This window comes from Dipteris shenzhenensis, chromosome 12, assembly GCF_047967505.1.
Source record: "Dipteris shenzhenensis isolate YYH24624 ecotype China chromosome 12, Dip_SZ_1.0, whole genome shotgun sequence".
Classification (NCBI taxonomy): Eukaryota; Viridiplantae; Streptophyta; class Polypodiopsida; order Gleicheniales; family Dipteridaceae; genus Dipteris; species Dipteris shenzhenensis.
Genome location: NC_141607.1, coordinates 23,845,645 through 23,865,167, shown reverse-complemented (window position 1 = coordinate 23,865,167; position 19,523 = coordinate 23,845,645). Strand labels below are relative to the sequence as shown.

The following is a 19,523-nucleotide window of genomic DNA, read 5'->3' as shown; positions in this document are numbered from 1 at the left end:
GATGCTCTTAGCAACTTCACCAGGTTGGTACATGAGGTGAACGTGAAGGAAGGACAAATAGTCTGTTAAGATTAAAAGATTACCATCACTGAAAGCATGATTGAAAATGCGCTAGGCATTCTTGGAGGCAAATTCGCAAGCACACTTCTTCGAGAAGTAGTGGAAGAGACATGATATTCTAGATGTATACCCTAACATTGAGATTAGTAAAGGTGGTGGAGTTAAGCTTTCTAGCTTGCCAATAGATCTCCAAGACATGCTAAAGAAGATAATGCACTTCTTTCCTAATACAAGAGGAATTGTGAAGTTCTAGTAGGTTCAAGCAGTAGTAGAGCAACTGAAAGGACGTGATCTATCTTTCTTAAGGGTAATCTCCAAGAGAGTGATAACCAATCTAAAGAATTGCATGGATGGCAAGTCCCAATTGTCATCTCAATCGCTGGAGTTGCAATGCACCTGATGATATCTATCCTCAAAGGGATTTTTGAGCAATATGATAAGAAGATGTCTTAGAAGGTGAATTTTCTACAGGATAAATCCATCGATGCAGCAAAGGTATCGCAACTTGAGAAAATTCTCAGGGAGGGTGCAGAAGCCAAGGTAGAGGAGGAAGAAGCGAGGGCCTTTCAGACACGAAAGCACGTTGTGGCCACTACAAAAATGGTCGACATGGAAAGGCATAGAAGAGAAGAAGCAAAGAATTGCATCAAGGAGCTTCGAGATAGGCTTGAAGAAGGTAGAATGATGGGGACATCGCGGACAAGGAGCTAACAATGATGCAAAAGGATCTTGAAGACCAGAGACCCAAAAAGGAGGGTCTTTACAAATGGTTCTGCAACATGCAAAATGCATTGAATATTGAAAAAGACTAGATGATGGAGGAGCTAAAAAGGGAGAATGCAGAAATCAGGGCAGTGATGCACGATCTGTGAGAAAGCTTCAAGGCCAAGAAGGATGGGGCAGGGAGCAGCTGGGGTGGAGAAGACAATGAGGAAGCTCTCCAGTCTAGGAAGGATGTAGAGAGTAGCCATGGTGGAGCAAGTTGTAGTAGACACCACAGTGGGGGTTGTTTTTCTGAAACACTATTTGGAACTTCAAAGAGTAAGCTACAAGACCCTACAAAATAGATTACGATAGGGTTGTGCATGAGCTTGCAGTGGCTTTTGAAAGTTTTGAAAAGCAATTCGTCATCGTGAGAGATTTCCAAACTAGAGTGGAAGTCTTGGAATCGTCGCCCATGTTGATGATTTTGAGCAATTTAAGAAGCTTCAAGAGATGTTGAGGGAATCAGATGAAGCTATTATACAGAGTGAGCATATAGTGGAGGAGATGAAGGAGAACATCTATAGCCTTAGGATGAGGAAGGAAGGAATCAAGAAGCAACTTCATCATCTACAGAGCAAGATTGTGGTATTGACGGCCACAATAGTTAAATTGGATGCCTATCCTACTATGCAGTAAGGTCTGCCATACCCCCATCATAGATGATTGCATGATCCACGTGCTACCACCCCGTGCATATTTTTTACTTTGAGGTGTTTGTGCATGCAAGCTTGGTATGTAGAGAATGTCATTTGCCATTGCCTAGGTCATGGATAGATCAAATGTGGCTGCCTGCTATACATCTATCTATGACGAGAAAGTAGATGTCGCACCTCAATTTTCCATTTGGGTAAAAATTGAAAAGACAAGAGCTCAAATTGAAGAAGGCCAATTGACTATGAGGAAAAGAAGCCTAAAGGGAGGAACCATCCTCCTTCAGGAAAGGAGCAAGAAGGGCTGAGCTTGTAGAGGAGTGTGGGATAGAAGAGATGCATCATGGCACAAAGAGTGAGAGCACAAGTGAGGCAAAATCTGTGTATTAGAATGAAGGAATGACCTCCATTTTATATAAAGAGAGGATGGTGTAGGCACCTCCCCTAATCAGTGGCAATCAGTCCCTACATCAGTGGGACTGGCCTAAATCAAAGGAACCTCCCACGTGGGGGCCTTTGGCTTACATCATCACTTAGGTCACACACTAGAGCAAAAGGATAGATAAAAGAATGCAAATCGGGGTGCAAATCAGAAGGAAGAGAGTCCAAGGGAGGACAAAGGAAAAGTGAAGATCAAGGAGATCAATGCAGTCACACATGATAGTGACAATGACATTCTCTTCATGTCTAGTTTATCTGTATAGTTGCTTACCACTTCAGATGATGCATATTCCCAGAATTGGATTTTGGATTCTGGTGCTTCATTCCATGTTACTCCCCATAGGGAATGGTTCTCCACTTATGACAATGGAAAGACAGGTTGTGTGCATCTTGGAAATGACTATGCATGTGACATAGTGGGAGTAGGTGACATAAAGTTTTCTTTTGCAAATGGGTCTGCATTTATTTTGAAAAATGTGAGACATGTGCCTAAGCTAACCAAGAGTCTCATTTCAACGGGTCAGCTAGATGATGTTGGTTTTCAGACCATCTTTGGTTCTGGGAAATTCAGAAGGGCTCTATGCTTTTGGCCAAGGGTGCCAAGTGTGGGACTTTGTATCCCTTACATGTATCAGGGGTGTTTGATCATGTTGTTACAATAACCGAGCAGCCAAGCACTTCTTTATGGCATTGCCGATTGGGCCATATGAGCCAAAATGGGATGAAACTCTTATGCCGTTTGGGTTATGTACCACATTTGAGTTTCTCTGATTTTGAATTTTGTGAGCATTGTCTCTATGGGAAGCAGACTAAATCATCCCATAAAAGAAGGGGAAAGAAAGACTTTAAAAAGCTTGATTTGGTGCATTCAGACGTATGTGGTCCCATGTCTACGGCGGGGCTGAATACTATGTGACATTCATTGATGATGCAACTAGGAAAGTGTGGGCTTATGCTATAGCTCGAAAGAGTGATGTGTTCTAGGTATTTCATAAATGGCTGGCCTTGGTTGAGAATCAGTCAGGTAGAACGCTTAAATTACTATGGACTCTGAAAATGGTGGAAAGTATCTCTCTCATGACTTTCAACATTTTTGTGATACACATGGGATTAAGAGGGAGCTCACATCCCCTCGTACTCCAGAGCAAAATCCAATTGCAAAAAATATGAACCGTACCATTCAAGGAAGGTTGCAATGCATGCTTTTCAATGCAAGTCTTTCTGGTGGTTTTTGGGCTGAGGCAATGAAGACTGCAATGCATGTGATCAATAGATCACCTAGTAAGAGTTTGTATGGTGGTATTCCTGAAGAGGCATGGAGTGGCAAGAAGCCCTTTTACTCTCATTTGCATATATTTGGGTGTGAGGCATATGCACATGTGCCAAAAGAGCTTCGAAAGAAACTAGATCCTAAGTCTAGGAAATGCATCTTTCTGGGTTATGGTGAAAGTGGAGAGATGGGCTATTGTCTCTAGGATCCAGAAGCAAAAAGAAGATCATACGCAGCCATGATGTAGCCTTCAATGAGAAGAAGATGCATAAGGCACCCATGAGGGATGTGGAAATGAGGAGAATCACTTTCCAAGACGTGAATCTACCTGCATATGTTGATAGACAACAAGCTGTCCATGCACCAAATGTGTAAGAAATGGTACCGCCAAGTACCCCCACAGGTATACAATCAAGGGTAGATGATGGATCATCTATTGGTGGAAATGATGAGCCAAATGTGGCTGATATATAGGTGGGACAGCAAGCTGAAATGCCCTTGAGAAGATCATCTAGAGTGTCTAGACCGCCTGATAGGTTTGTTCCAGGGGTAGACTATGTGATGCTTACTGATTGCGGGGAGCCTTCTTGCTACAGAGAGGCTATGATGCACGAGGATCAATGCAAGTGGGAGTATGCTATGAAATCAGAGATGAGTTCACTTATGAAGAATAAGACTGGGGACTTGGTTTCTTTGCCACATGGAAAGAAAGCATTGCCATGTAAATGGGTCTACAAGATGAAGGTCACAGGTGATGATGTGCTTAGGTACAAGGACCGTTTGGTCGCTAAAGGGTTCAAGCAAGAGAAGGGTGTGGACTTTGATGAGATATTCTCTCCGGTTGTGAAGATGACCACACTTAGATGCTTGCTTGGCCTAGTGGCAACAGAGGATATGGAGCTTATGCAGATGGATGTCAAGACAGCTTTCTTGCATGGGGATCTACATGAGGAAATTTACATGGTGCAGCCGGAAGGCTTTGAAGAAAAGGGAAAAGAGCATTTAGTTTGCAAGCTAAAGAAGAGTCTCTATGGTCTTAAGCAAGCACCTAGAGAATGGTATTAGAAGTTTGATGCTTTCATTCGGTCCCAAGGTTTTAGAAGGAGTGAAATTGATCACTGCCTCTATACTAAAAGGGCTAAGGATAATAGCCTGATACTCCTGGCACTATATGTGGATGATATGCTATTGGCTAGCAAGAATACTTATGAGCTAGATGCATTAAAGGCCAAGCTGCATGAGGCCTTTGATATGAAGGATTTGGGACTTGCAGGTCATATTATTGGTATGCGCATCACGCGTGATCGGAGTAGGAAACTCCTTTGGCTTTCACAGAAGGAGTATGTTACAAAAGTATTGTAGCATTTCAATATGGGGGGGGGAAGGCAGTGAGTACTCCATTGCCTCCATATGTGAAGCTGAGTCATACAGATAGTCCCAAATCAGATGAGGAGAGGGCCATGATGGCCAAGGTTCCTTATGCATCAGCAGTTGGGAGTCTTATGTATGCTATGATAGCTACTAGACCAGACATTGCATTTGCAATGGGAGTTGTTAGCCGATATATGGCTAATCTAGGAAAGAGGCATTGGGAGGCAGTTAAGTGCATCATGAGGTACATGAAGGGTACCAAGGACATGTGCATCTGCTTTGGTAGAGGAGACATGCATGTACTTGGGTACATAGATTTAGACTCTACAGGGCATGTGGATAGTAGGAGATCCACTTTTGGTTATGTGTTCACCTTTGCAGGTGGTGCAGTGTCGTGGATGTCTCACACATAGAAGTGCATTGCTTTGTCTACCACAGAGGCTGAGTATGTTGCAGCCACAGAGGGTTGTAAGGAGGCTATATGGCTTGATCGGCTAGTGGGAGATTTGGGGATTTATACAGGTGTACCGACATTGCATAGTGATTCCATGAGTGCTATTCAGCTAGCACGGAATCCGGTATTTCATGCAAAGACTAAACACATTGAGATCAGGTACCATTTCATCAGGGAGGTACTTGAGGACAAGCACATAGAGCTTGTCAAGATTCATACAGATGATAACCCTACAGATATGCTGATGAAGAGTGTACCTAGTTAGTAGTTTGAGTATTGTCATGTATTGATGGGCATTGGATAGTATGCTCACTGGTTGCTCTCCCTTAAAGGCACATTGTCCTTTAAGTGGGAGGTTGTGGCAGTTAAAGGTCACTGTGCCTTTACCCCAGTTATGTACAATACTCAAACACATATATAAATGAATGAAAAAGAAGATTAGGGTGTTCTGCACCCACTAAAAAATCTTGTGTGGCTCTCTGTATCTCTCTCTCCCTCTTCCGTTCTGCTTTCGTTGAGAGCACTCTCAAAATCTAGTTGCAGAACAGACGAACTGCACCATTTAGGAAAGGTTGCAATGTATGCTTTCCAATGCAATCCTTTATGGTGTTTCCCTTTCAATGGATTAGCATGTGTATCTCTAAACCATTATGCAACAATGAAAGTCACTTGCCCTTGCATAGACTTTGAATTTCTACCAGCTTTTTAATCAAAGATGTATAGTGTTGTCATAGAGTGTGGTCATTTGCCTACAATAAGAATGACAGCTTCTCCATGACTTCATAGTGTCTAGCAAAATTGGCATTCCATAAAATTAGATTGCAACTATTGAGACAAATTGCAACTTTGGGAGAATCAAGCCCCTCACTCTAAAGGAGCATTTAAAGGCCACTATACCTTAACCCCGGTTATGTACAATACTCAAACACACATATACATGGATGACGTAGAAGATTAGGGTATTCTGCAGCCACCAAAACTTGTGTGGCTCTCTTCTCGCTCTCCCTCTCTCTCACGTTCTTTCGTTTTTGAGATCTCTCATCAACTGGTATCAGAGCACAGGTGTTCTAACTGAGCCCGGGTGTGAGTTTGGAACCCAAAGTTTGCTGGTATAGCTCTATTGGAGGAAGGAGAAGCTCTGTTGGTTGACTTTACCTGCATCCTCGTGTGCAAAGACCTTGTAGAAACCTTTGGAAAGTTCTCTGAGTGGCTTTGGAGCAAAAAAGACATTTTTTGATGATTCCCTTGTTCCTTTTGACTACTAGTGAGAGTCTGAATTGACCTGTAGAGGAAACCATTGCTTGCTTTTAGTGTCCATTCACTTTGGGAGTTTGAAAACATCATCATTCTTGAATTTGGCATCATTTTGTTAGACTTCTGACTCACTGTCTCTACTTCAACGTTTTTCTGCCACCAATGTGTTGGAACTCGAGTTTAAACCAACCATTCATAGATCCGTCAGTTTCAGTGGACTCAAGAGGTCCTAAAACTTCTGTGTTGTTCATCATTTGCACTCCAATGGTGTTTACCAATAGGTGTGTTTGCAAAAATGTTTTTTGGTCCATGTGTTGGACATGGTGATTGGGACCACCGTTTTCAAAACCATATGTTCCATTGCATTCTGGAGGCCAAAAACCCCTACTTGCCAGCTCGTGTGATTTCATAGAGATTTGGAGAAGTTTCGTCTCTTTGAGGTGATGAATCGTTTGTTTCTCTGTAAAAAATCCAATCAAAGGTTCAAATCTTTGATTTTTGGATTATAGGTTAATTGCGAGGGTTGACTCCCCATTTCCCATTCATCAGTTGGGATTTTGGAGTTCCAGCAGCAGCAAAAGAGAGATGTTTGTAGATTGTCTTGCTAAGTCTGATTATGTAGCGATGCCCATGTTTTGAGGCATCTCAGATTCTATTTTCACTAGCGATCATTGCCGTGGGGCCGTGATTTTTTGATATATGTTATGTAAATCACTCTGGTTATAGTTTGAGCTGTGTGAGCTCATTCGTGGTTTGAATTGGGTTGCAATGGATGCTTTACAGGCCATATTGCAATCCTTGTTGGATGCGCTGATAGGCCCATATTGCCTTGTGGGATGCTGTATTGGTGGATGTTTAGCACATAGCTGCTACTTTTATGCTGACAGACAGCTGTGACATATTGCAATGGATGCATTAGTTGTGCTATGCTCTCTTAGATGATACTTTATTGATTCTTATTCCCATGGATGGTGTTTATGCTTGAGGCATTTAGCTCTTATTGGCATTAGGTTTGCCATTGTTTTGTTATTGCAGGTTGACATTTTCTTTTGGTCCAGATTTGCTCATATGGATGCATAGTATATGCACATGAGTCAAATGCACTTTGATGCTTTGAGCCTTGAGTTTTGGTGACACTATCCTTCATTAAGGTAGACATATTTGGGTGCACCTGGTATTTGGTGTGATTCTTTCTCGTAGGCACTAGCATTTGGGATTTTGTTTCATTTGCATTAGGCATCCTCTTCCATGTCCGCAAAAGAGTTTTTCAGCATTTAAAAGTTTGATGGGAATAGGCACTATCTCATTTGTGGAGGGTAGGCACCAAGTGGGTTTTTGGATTCATTGGAGTGGTAGAGGGTTGGAGTGATAGGCCACTTGGGCAACAACTAGACCATCGACTCAATTCCAATTTTGGCCAATCAAGAGGGGTGAGGTGGCACCTTTGGTTATAAGAGCACCTGCCACCTCTCAAAGAGATTTGGTGAGATCTGGGGTAGTGGTTTTGGCCAGTTTCAATAGGGTTCTCAAAAAAAGTAGAGGAGGTGCCTTTTTCTCGTACAAAGCTCAAATTGGGTGCCACTTGTAGCTAAATGTATTAGCCTGGTCCTCCTTGCAAGAGTGCCATTGGTTGGAGCAATAGGCTCCCTTGGAGGTGATTTCCCACTTTGAGACATGGGATATCCTATAAGATATCCTATTTCTTCTAGATGGTGGAACATGGAGGCCCACTACCTATTCACCTATGTTATTCAGCTATGCTCAGCTAGAAGAATGGAGCCCTACATGCACATTGGAGTTTGAGAGGTATCCAATCATTTGGAACCTAGAGGTGTCAGACCAAGAGGAACTTATGCTAGGGGACAACAAAACCAAGCTAGCCAGATTGGTTGAATGCCCGGGCCATATTGGTTGAATGCCCTCCCCATAAAATGGGTGGATAGGGGCGCGGTGGTCAGATACTTGGGTGCTTTATTGGGTGTTGGCACTAGTTTAAGACAGGAATTTGATTGGTTCAAGGAGAAAATTTGGTAGAAAATGAGAATTTGGCATGGTGCATCCTTGGGATGGAATGCTCGGACTATCATAGTGAAAACATGTCTTGGCAGCTACATGCACTTATTTGGTAGCCATTTGGCAATTAAAAAAATGCTACTGGCTTGGGATTGAGAAGATGTTGACAACGTTTGTTTGGGCAGAGGATAGGGAGAATAGGAGATGGCACTACATCCCCTGGGAGGCAATGAAGGTGTCCAAGGTTGCTGGGGGGCTGGGTGTTCCGAATATTGATTTCAAGAATATCTCTCTTCTAGGGAAATGGTTGTCACACATGTTCTTGTGGAATGCTCCTTGGGTTGTTTGTTGTGGATGGTTTTTGGAGATGCCAAATGCAAAGGGGTGGGAATATGGAGGCTTTGATTTACTTTGCAAAGCAAGTTGATGGTTGGAAGCTGTGCGGCATTCTAATGAAATGGAAAGGATGTTTAGGTATCAGAGGTGATGCTAGTTTGCAAGAAGGCATGTGGTGGTCCTGGGGAGTGTCATGTATTAAGGCAAGGGGATTGATCTAGTAGCTACAAGGTCCCTATATAGAAAGGGTACTAAGAAATGGATACAACATCTATGCAATTCAAGGGAAGAGGGCTAGAGATCTATGGACTCTATAAGGGATAACTTTGCCCCATCAAACTGATAAATTAATATTATGAATGGAGATCTATGGCCTTCATAAAGAGCAAAGTTATCCCTTACAAAGGTGTGTCAAGGTGGCGTATAGGGAAAATGCCATGCTTGGGCTTGCCGAATGTTTTGTGGTAGACTTGGGGAGAATTGTGAATATGAAGGATAGTCTGGTAGGGTAGTGTCTCTTTGGATTGCTTAGGATGATGGATTTTGCTGTAGGCTGACGGCAATGTGCCTATTTCAACAGCCTTATTTTGTAGTCTCCATTTTCACTTTAATAAAAGCTGGCATATTTTACCCCAAAAAAAAAGGAACTCTTGGCATGTATTTTAATTTTTGAAATAGATGATGTAATGTTCATATAAATGAAAAGCTATGAGAATAGATGATATAATGTTCATACAAATGAAACGTGATGAGAATAGAGCAATCATATGGAGTTAGTTATGTATTGAGTACCATTTACATGTTCAACCACACTCTTAAGTTTGATAAAAATGATTTCTTCTTTGATGTGGTATTTAGAAATGTCTGGTAATGAGTTGTATTTGTGTTATATTTTCAAGGAACTTCCTAGGATTATAATAATGCATTTGTGGTACATAACAACCAATCCTCTTGCGTCTCTCGTTCATTTCCTTTGGGATTTTGTGCTTTGTAAAGTGTCCTCTAAAATATAAATGCAATTTGAAAGTTCTAATACATAAGCATAGATTTGACGGTTTCATAATGAAAATTAAAATTTAATGGAAATATTTTCTTTGGGAACAAGAAATGTCTCGTGTTTCTAAATTCTTCCTATCGAAGCATGTGGTTTTTAAAATGTGTTATAAGTACTGAGCCATCAGAACCGTGAGTGACCTATTAGCTCAGTTGGTTAGAGCGTCGTGCTAATAACGCGAAGGTCGCAGGTTCGAAACCTGCATGGGCCAATTCTAGGTGTCATCATTTTTGAAGCTTCTCTTTAATCTTTTACTTTGTTGTTGTTTGCGTAGGCTTGCAGTTTCTTTGGGCATTCACAATGTCACTCCTTCGCAGCGACTTTCCAGTTCTAGAACAGTTCATAAACCAAAGGATTACTAGTAGTAGATTGTCTTTCGTTTGGAGTCAAATAGTTGCGATCGCGGCCTTTGCGAAATGATAAGTTGAGTCTGAATCTCTGTTTTGAGTACCTTCTCGTCACTACGTTTTGTTTTGTGTCGGACTCTCTACGCAGGCCTGGACATGAGTTTCTCTCTTCCCTTCCATCTTATCGAATTCGGTGTATCAAATCATCTCAACCCACCTCTGCAACTTTCACGATGAGACCAGAATCAAAATGTTTCTTTCATTAGCTCCATAGACGGCTCATCCCATCAAATCATGGCATGTTCTTACGCTCCTTTCTTCTAATCTCATCCTCTCAATTGTTATACTTTCGTTTACTATCATAATAGTATTTTGAGAATTTTTACACCATTACACATTTCTCGCCATCATGGATTGACGTCAAGAATTAGCACATGCCCCTAGAGGCTTAACATGGTCTATCAACACATTTCAAGACGCAACTAAGTTTTGAGCACGGGTGGGGGTGGGGGATGCAAGTTTGTATATTGACTCTTGGGCCTTTGATTAAAATTTTCTTTGGCCATATACCATGGCCCTGGCATATGCTTTAAAAGACAACAATAGTTGTGTAATGTTCAAAAAGAAAGACAATAATAATGCAAAATAATTCTTTATTTTGAAAAATAATTGTACTTATGAGAGTGATGAGATTATGGTTGTCATATTATGTGCTACATTCTGATCTTCTTTCTTATAAATTCATATCCAAGGGTACATAATGCCAATGACAATCAAACCAAGTGGTTGCTCACCATGGAGTGAACATGAAGGTTGGTAAGCATCTAGCCAAGACTATCAAAATTCGATGAAGATTTTACCTTGCTATGAAGATGATTTGGTGTATCAAATCATATCAACCCACCTCTGCAACTTTCACGATGAGACCAGAATCAAAATGTTTCTTTCATTAGCTCCGTAGACGGCTCATCCCATCAAATCATGGCATGTTCTTACGCTCCTTGCTTCTAATCTCATCCTCTTAATTGTTATACTTTCGTTTACTATCATAATAGTATTTTGAGAATTTTTACCCCATTACACATTTCTCGCCATCATTGGATTGACGTCAAGAATTAGCACATGCCCCTAGAGGCTTAACATGCTCTATCAACACATTTCAAGACGCAACTAAGTTTTGAGCATGGGTGGGGGCGGGGGATGCAAGTTTGTATATTGACTCTTGGGCCTTTGATTAAAATTTTCTTTGGCCATATACCATGGCCCTGGCATATGCTTTAAAAGACAACAATAGTCGTGTAATGTTCAAAAAGAAAGACAATAATAATGCAAAATAATTCTTTGACATTGTTGAAATCATATTGGACAAAACTCATTTTGAAATATAATTGTACTTATGAGAGTGATGAGATTATGGTTGTCACATTATGTGCTACATTCTGATCTTCTTTCTTATAAATTCATATCCAAGGGTACATAATGCCAATGACAATCAAACCAAGTGGTTGCTCACCATGGAGTGAACATGAAGGTTGGTAAGCATCTAGCCAAGACTATCAAAATTCGATGAAGATTTTACCTTGCTATGAAGATGATAAGAAGTTATAGCTTATGTTGCTCTTCTATGTGCCATTGTGCACACGGTATGGTGGTTAGCTTGCTTGTTTCATAATCCCTCTCCTCATGCCTTCCGCATGTCCCAGTGATCTCCTTTCCCAATTGCTCTTGTGCTATACTATAACTAAGTACTCACTCATAGATTTTTTACAAGAATTGAAAGCTAAGATGTTTATTGGGGCATAAGTTTTACTTCAATTGCCACTATATGGACCACTATGACCACTCGATGACTGATGACTACTACTACTTACACTTCACATACAAGACTTTTTAGGAAGAGAACCTTGAAAGTCAAAAGGAAGAGGTTTTCTCTTCTCTTCTCTTATATTCCGTAAGGCGCTTAATACTAGACATGGCAAGGAGGATTTCTAGAGCTTCGAAGGAGGAGGAGGGAGGTTCGGGAAGGGAAGGAGGTTTGGGGGAGAGAGGAGAACATTTAAGAAGCCACGTGGCAGCTAACAAGGCGTGACAGATCAAAGAAGGTGCCACATGGCAAGGCGATGCACAAGGGACCAGAGCACATGGTAGGGCCAATAAATGCAATGGAGGCAGTGAGATCAGAGATGCCGCATGGCAGCACAGTACCGGATGACATGGTGGGCATGGGAACAAATGGACACACGGCATGGCGGGGAGAGAGAGAGAGGAGAGGGGGAGTTAAGCGAGTAAATGCAACAAGGGGGCCATAAATGGGTGGCGGCCCACATGGGACTACACGAGCCACGCTGGAAAACATGCAAAGATGACATGGCAGACATAGCGGGGGTCGAGATACACAGGGCAAAGTACCTTAGGGGGCAGATTGCCATGTGGCATATGAGTAGACCATATGAGCAGACTGCATTCGAGTACCAGGAGGCGGCGGTCAGGCTGTGGGAGACTCTAGTTCGATGACATAGCACGAAACGGGTGCTGCGCAGACTGAGCATGCAGTAGTGGTGCGGATGAGGTGTCAAAGAGAGGCAGAACTACCACGTGGCACGAATCGCGCAGTGGTGTATAGAGGGCGGGCACAGTAGTGGCACTACTTTGCAGTGCAAGAGAGATTGCGGGGCCAGAGCGGCTTAGAGACTATAGTCTAGAGATCGATGACTCATATATTCCTTAAGGCACTTAATACCAGACCTGGCAAGGAGGATTTCTAGAGCTTCGGAGGAGGAGGAGGAAGGTTCGGGAAGGGAAGGAGGTTCAGGGGAGAGAGGAGAACGTTTAAGAAGCCACGTGGCAGCTAACAGGGCATGACAGATCAAAGAAGGTGCCACATGGCAAGGCAATACACGAGGGACCACAGCACATGGCAGGGCCAAGAAATGCGATGGAGGCAGCGAGATCAGAGATCTTGCGTGGCAGTGCAGTACCAGATGACATGGTGGGCATGGGAACAAATGGACATGTGGCACGGTGGGGAGAGAGAGAGAGAGAGAGAGAGAGAGGAGAGGGGGAGTTAAGGGAGTAAATGCAACAAGGGGGCCATAAATGGGCGGCGGCCCACATGGGACTGCGCTGGCCACGCTGAAAAACAAGCAGAGATGATGTGGTAGACATAGCGGGGGTCGAGATACGCGGGGCAGAGTACCTTAGGGAGCGGACTACCATGTGGCATAGGAGCAGACTGCATTCGGGTACCAGGAGGCGACGGTCAGGCTGTGGGAGGCTCCAATTCGATGACATGGCACGAAACGAGTGCTGCACAAACTGAGCATGCAGTAGTGGCGTGGATGAGGTGCCAGAGATAGGTAGAACTACCACGTGGCGTGAATCGCGCAATGGTGTACAGAGGGCGGGTACAGTAGTGGCACTGCTCTGCAGTGCAAGAGAGATTGGCGCAGAGCCAGAGCGGCTTAGAGACTACAGTCTAGAGATAGATGACTCACATCGGCTCAGATACTAGAGTCTCTCAGACTGTAGTTGCACCGAGTTCGCAGAGGACGCCGTCGCGCCACATGTTCGCAAAGGACACCCGTCGTTCGAGACGCGACACAGCGCCACATATTAACCGTTCTGCGCTGACACAGTTTTGGCCCCTTGACGGCTAGACTGCAGCAAGATAGAAAGAGAGAGAGAGAGGGGGGGGACAAGAGAGAGTATAGAGATAGAAAGATATAGAGAGAGTATGGAGAGAAAGAGAGAAAGATAGAGAGAGAGCGAGAAGAGAGTGTGAGAAAAAGAGAGATTGAGGGGAGGAGAGAGAGAGAGAGAGAGGGAACAATAGAGAGTATAGTGAGAGAAATATAGAGAGAGAGTATAGAGAGAAAGATAGAGTGTGAGAGAGAGAGGGGGGGAACAATAGAGTATAGAGAGAGAAAGATAGAGAGAGAGAGAGTATAGAGAGAGGAGAGAAAGATAGAGAGCGAGCGAGAAGAGAGAGAGAGAGAGAGAGAGAGAGAGAAGAGAGTGTGTGAGAGAGAGAGATGGAGGGGGAAGAGAGAGAGGAGGAAAAGAGAGAGAGAGAGAGAGAGAGAGAGAGAGAGAGAGATAGAGAGACCAGAGACATCGAGAGATAGAGCGGGAGGAGAGAGGAGAGAAATAGAAATAGAAATTAGAAAAAAAAAAAAAAAAAAAAAATATATATATATATATATATATATATATATATATAGAGAGAGAGAGAGAGAGAGAGAGAGAGAGAGGGAGAGAGGGAGAGAGGGAAGAAGAGAGGGAGGGAGGGAGGGAAGGAGGGAGGGAGAGAGAGAGAGAGAGAGAGAGAGAGATTATAGAGAGAAAAAGATAGAAAGAAATTGAGAGAGAGAGAGAGAGAGAGACAGAGAGAGAGAAGAGAGTGAGAGAGAGAGAGAGAGAGAGAGAGAGATATAGGGGGAGGAGAGAGAGAAGAGAAATAGAGAGAGAGAGAGAGCCCCCTCCCTCGTCCCCCGCCCCTTCCCCGCGCCCCTCCCCTTCCCCTTCCCCTCCCGTTCCTCCCCTCCCCCCCGTGCATTTGGGTCCTGTTGGACATAATTTGCTGCATCTTGTTCGTGCTGGGCATTAGACAGCGTCAGTTTCTTTCAGTTGGTCTTGGCTTGACTCGAGGATAGGTGTAGGTCTCCTCGAGTGACAGTAGGCTAACAGAGACTCAGGTTAGGAGTTCTCTTGTCAGAGGCCATTGCAGATACTTTTGTCGACTGAGGACACATGCTTAGAGGTCATTTTGACAGTGATTCAATGGACATTTTGACGGTTTTACACCTACATGTATGGTGGTGTTTATGTAAGTTCATTGAATAGCTGAGGAGGATGTATTGTCAGTAATTTGCCGTTGTTTGGAGCACATTTCAGGGTTGTTTTGCTAGTGCTTTTGGGCTATTTTATTGCTGATCTATGAGCATTCTCGGGGCTGATTTGGTTGGGCATTGTACTTGCCATTTTGCTGGTGTTGCAGTTGACATACGGGGTGATTTGCTGGATGTATTTTGACCATTTTTGGGGCTGTTTTACCAGAGCAGATGAGTGTTGTAAAGGGCAACAAACATTCAAGGAAGCAACTGTTGCTGTTTTCATGACAAAACAGTCATTTTCAGGATTGAATATCTCTTTCCTGGTGCGGAATTGCACTTTGTGCCAAACTGGAAAGTTGTAGTTCATAGAACATACTACAACTTTGCTTTTGGAAGCAAGTTGATCTGGTATAAGCTGCAGGAGTTACAGCCTCTGCAAAACCACAAAAAGTTGTAGTCTACTGTCTATTTGTGACCAATGTGCAGGAAGCTGTATTTCAGGTGAGAATATATGAGAATCCACAAGGATTTGGCTCTTGAGGTCAACTCATAAGTTGTAGATCTTTTACCAGCTACAACTTTGCTGTTTACAGCTTTGGCATCTGGTCTTTCAGTAAAAAGATATCACTGTTCAAAAACAGGGAGAGCGTGTTATTTTGCCCAAAGTGGCTGTGAGGTATTGTAGGAATTTCTCTTGTACAACAGTGAATTGGGAACTCACAGTAAATTACAGAAAGTGATTGGGATCTCACTTCAGTCCAAGGGCATTATTGGCATTTTGGCAAGTCACTTTGGCACATTTGGCAAGTGGTGAATGCTTGATTTTGTTGCCAAAGGATTGCACACTTGAGGTGATGCATTGGTGATGCAGTAAATGCCATTTCGATGCATTATGGATTTGCATTGGTGGATGCCGCACTGATGTTTATGGATAGTTGAGCTGGGCTCCTATTGCCATTGGTTGAGCAGGCAGGGTTGAGCAGGCATTGCTCATTTGGTTCAGTGCATTTCTTACTTGGATTGCCAAGCATTGGCAGGTTACTGGCTGCATATATTCTTGTTTATGCCTCTTTATGGCTGAGTGCTTTTGAGCACTGGATCAGCCAGTTTATTTGGAGACCTGATTGGTCTGGACAACACTATTTTTTGGTCATTTGAGTTGCCTATTGCACTATACTATTCTTTGGTTGTGAGCTATTGTGCCACAGATATGGCATCTACAATTGGTAGTGCCCTCTTTGATATTGAGAGATTCGATGGATCAAACTTTCAGTATTGGAAAGAGCAGATTTATGATGTGTTAGTGCAGAAAATGCAGCATAAGCCCATTCAATGCAAAGGTGTCAAGCCTAATAGCATTAAACAGAGTGATTGGGATGACATGGATGAGCAAGCATGCTCTATCATTTAGTCATCACTCTCGAAGTCAGTCTACTTGCAGGTACAGGATGGTGTACAGGGTGTAGACTGCCATGCATATGAGTTCTATACTCGTATATGCCGGATGTATGACCATGATAGTGTTATGTTATAGCATGATGGGTTGAAATGCCCTGATGTGCTGAAATACAGCCTTGATATGCACTCCAGAGGTAGATTAATTTTGGTAGAAACAGGTCATGTTCAAGGGGGAATTCCAAGAGCAAGTCTAGCTCTCGGACTTGTGTTAGATGTTTCTATTGTGGAAAGTATGGCCACATAAAAAACTATTGCTGGAAATGGCTGAGAAAATACAAGAAGAAGCAAGGTTAAGAATGACAGGAAGAAGAAGAAGAAGCATGTTGAGCTTCAAGGCATGGATGCCAGGGTTTCCACTGACAGTTGCAGTGATGAAGGCATTCTTTTGTCTATGTCTGACACCTCCTTCTTCGCCACTGATGTACCCATTCTAGGTGATTGGATGTTAGATCCATGTGCTTCATGTTATATGACCCCTCATAGGTCATGGTTCAATGCATATCAGGAATGCATTGTGGAGAGTGGTTTGACGGGCATTGATCATTCTATGGATGTCTATGGTTATGGGGATATCCACCTTGTTATGCCTAGTGGCTCTATTCTTGTTCTACAAAGGGTTAGACATATACCAGGACTTGCTACGACCAAGATCAGTATTGGACAGTTGGTTGAGGCAGGTTATCATGTCTCTTTGGGTGATCATGCATGGAAGATTGCTAGAGGCAATTTGATTATGGCTAGGGGATCACGGGTTGGATTCTCTTATGCATTGCATGTATCAGGTGTCCAGGATAAGATGCTTATGATTAGTAAGCAGCCATCAGTTAGTTTATGGTATGCCAGACTTGGACATATGTCTACTGCAGGCATGGAAGCCCTTACAACATTGAGATACATTCCTGTTATGGATGTCTCTCAAATTTTATGTCATGATTGTGATGATGATCAGCAGTCAGGATCCTCTTTTGTGAGGAAGATAGTCAGTGAGAGGTATGTTGAGCCATTGCAGTTGGTTCATAGTGCAGTTTGTGGGCCTATGCCTATTGTTTCATTGGGTGGTGCCCCTTACTTTGTGACATTTATTGATGTTGCTACAAAGTACATATGGGTATATCCGATTCCGCAGAAGCATGATGTATATGATACATTTCAGTGCTTCTTAGGTAATGTTGAAAATTAGTTAGGAAAGAAACTATTGAGCTTGATGACTGATGGTGATGCAGAGTTTACCTCTTCTAGATTTTAGCATCTATGTGATACACTTGGTATCAGGAGGGTGTTGACCACTCCTCATCTTTCTACTCACGATGCCTTGGCAGAAGGCATAAATCGGATTCTATTGGATAGGATTGGTAGCATGCTACGATATGTAGGTCTTACCGAATGTTATTGGGCTGAGGCATGTAAGACAGCTGCATACTTGCTTAACAGGTCACCCAAGAGATCTCTGAATGGTAGAGTGCCATTTGACTTCTTGACAGGCAGGGCACCATGTTATGAGCATTTACGTGTGTTTGGCTGCGAGGCTTATGCTCATGGTTCCCGATCGAGGAGGTGTATCTTCCTTGGATACAGTGAGTCCAGTAGGGACTACAGGTTATGGGATTCTTCAACTAGAGAGTTGATACGCAGCCATAATGTCTATTTCAGAGAGGATGCTATGTTTAGACAGCCCAGGACTATGGATAGTAGGAGAGTGGTGTTCCACGAGGGTGTAAGTGCACTGATACCTCCAAATTCTTTGCAGGGGTAGCCCATATCCCTTGGAGTGGGAGGCTTTTCCGACAGTGAGCAGGTTATAAAGTTAGGACAGCCACGACTACTTCCTGATTTTGGTCAGAGACGGTCAGATGTCTCGAGTATTCCACAGGTTTATACTACTATGGAGATTGTTGATGCATCTTCTATGGACAGTTACAATTTACTCCCAGGATGTGGAGTGCCTCTTGCAAATGAGGATGAGGCTATGCATGGTGAGGAGGATACCTTGGCTAATGATGCCCGGTATGATCCATTGGCTGGTTATGCCAGGACAGATGTGGTTTCTGTAGTTATTGACTTGGGTCATATTGCGCATGGGCAGAAATCATTGATATGTTTGCTTCGTAAGTGCCTCCATGGCCAGAAGCAATCCCCTCGAGCTTGGCTTCATAGGTTTGATACCGTTATGAGAGCTCAAGATGTGATGCGCAGTGAGACAGGTTATGGTCTCAGTGTTCAGGAGGTTGCTATCCTTTTAAGGTTACTTGCCATATGGTTCATTATGGACAGGGATGCTTTGCAGGGGGAGCTGCATGGTCTTGATGATGTTTGTCAGATACTTAGTTGTTTCAGTATGGAGAGGGGGAAGTTACTGAGTACTCCATTGCCTGTATTGACTCCATTCTTGAAACACAGTAGGTTTGACGATCATAGATCAGTTGAGCAGCAAGTTATGGTTGATATGGCAGCCATAGTACTTCATGCATCCATGACTGTGTTGATGAGACTTGGTTCTCACATGTTTGCCATTGGGGCTACACTTCCGGTTCTTGCTTCCATTGCAGTGGGAGTTGGTAGCATGATTATGGCAGATTTTGGCAGTAGGGAAGCGGTTGTGGACATCAGGTCCTTATGCTTCTAGGAGTAGCATGCAGGTGATGCAGGTTGGGTAGACCAGCAGAGGTCTATTGTAGGGCATGTGCTTATGGTCAGAGGTGGTACAAAGACATTTTCTTTGCACAGTGATAGTTCGGGTGCTATGGACTTAGCACAGGAGCACGTGGTGGTGAGAGTTCACTCTCCCAGTGAGATCTGGCATGAGATCTTGGTTGACAGGCATCTACAGCTTGTCATTTTCTATCCTGCAAACCTGATGTCTGCTAGCAGCTTATCCTCTATGCACTTTGCACATTGTAAAGTGCTGATGGGCATAGGATGACGGTCTGGTCATCTTGTTTTTCACCCTATGGCTGATTGTATTATATGTGTATTATACTCCCTTAAAGGCACACTACCTTTAAGTGGGAGGTTGTTGGGGTAAAGGGCAGTATGCCCACCCACTTGTACTATGCCCATGTATACTCATATATATATATGATAGAGGAATAAGCTGGAGTAGCTTTTGCTCCACCACTTTTGGTGTCTCCTTAACACTTTGTGTGTGCTCTCCTCTCCCACAGAGAGAGAGAGAGAGAGAGAGAGAGAGAGAGTGTGTGTGTGTGTGTGTGTGTGTGTGT

The 19,523-nt window shown here is 43.2% G+C and overlaps 1 non-coding gene across 1 annotated transcript; it reads left to right on the top strand.

The window, feature by feature from the left end:
* Positions 1-9,805: 9,805 nt before the first annotated feature.
* TRNAI-AAU (transfer RNA isoleucine (anticodon AAU)) lies at positions 9,806-9,879 on the top strand. Its single transcript has one exon. It is a non-coding gene; the product is annotated as a tRNA-Ile (tRNA).
* The last annotated feature ends 9,644 nt before the right edge of the window (positions 9,880-19,523 follow it).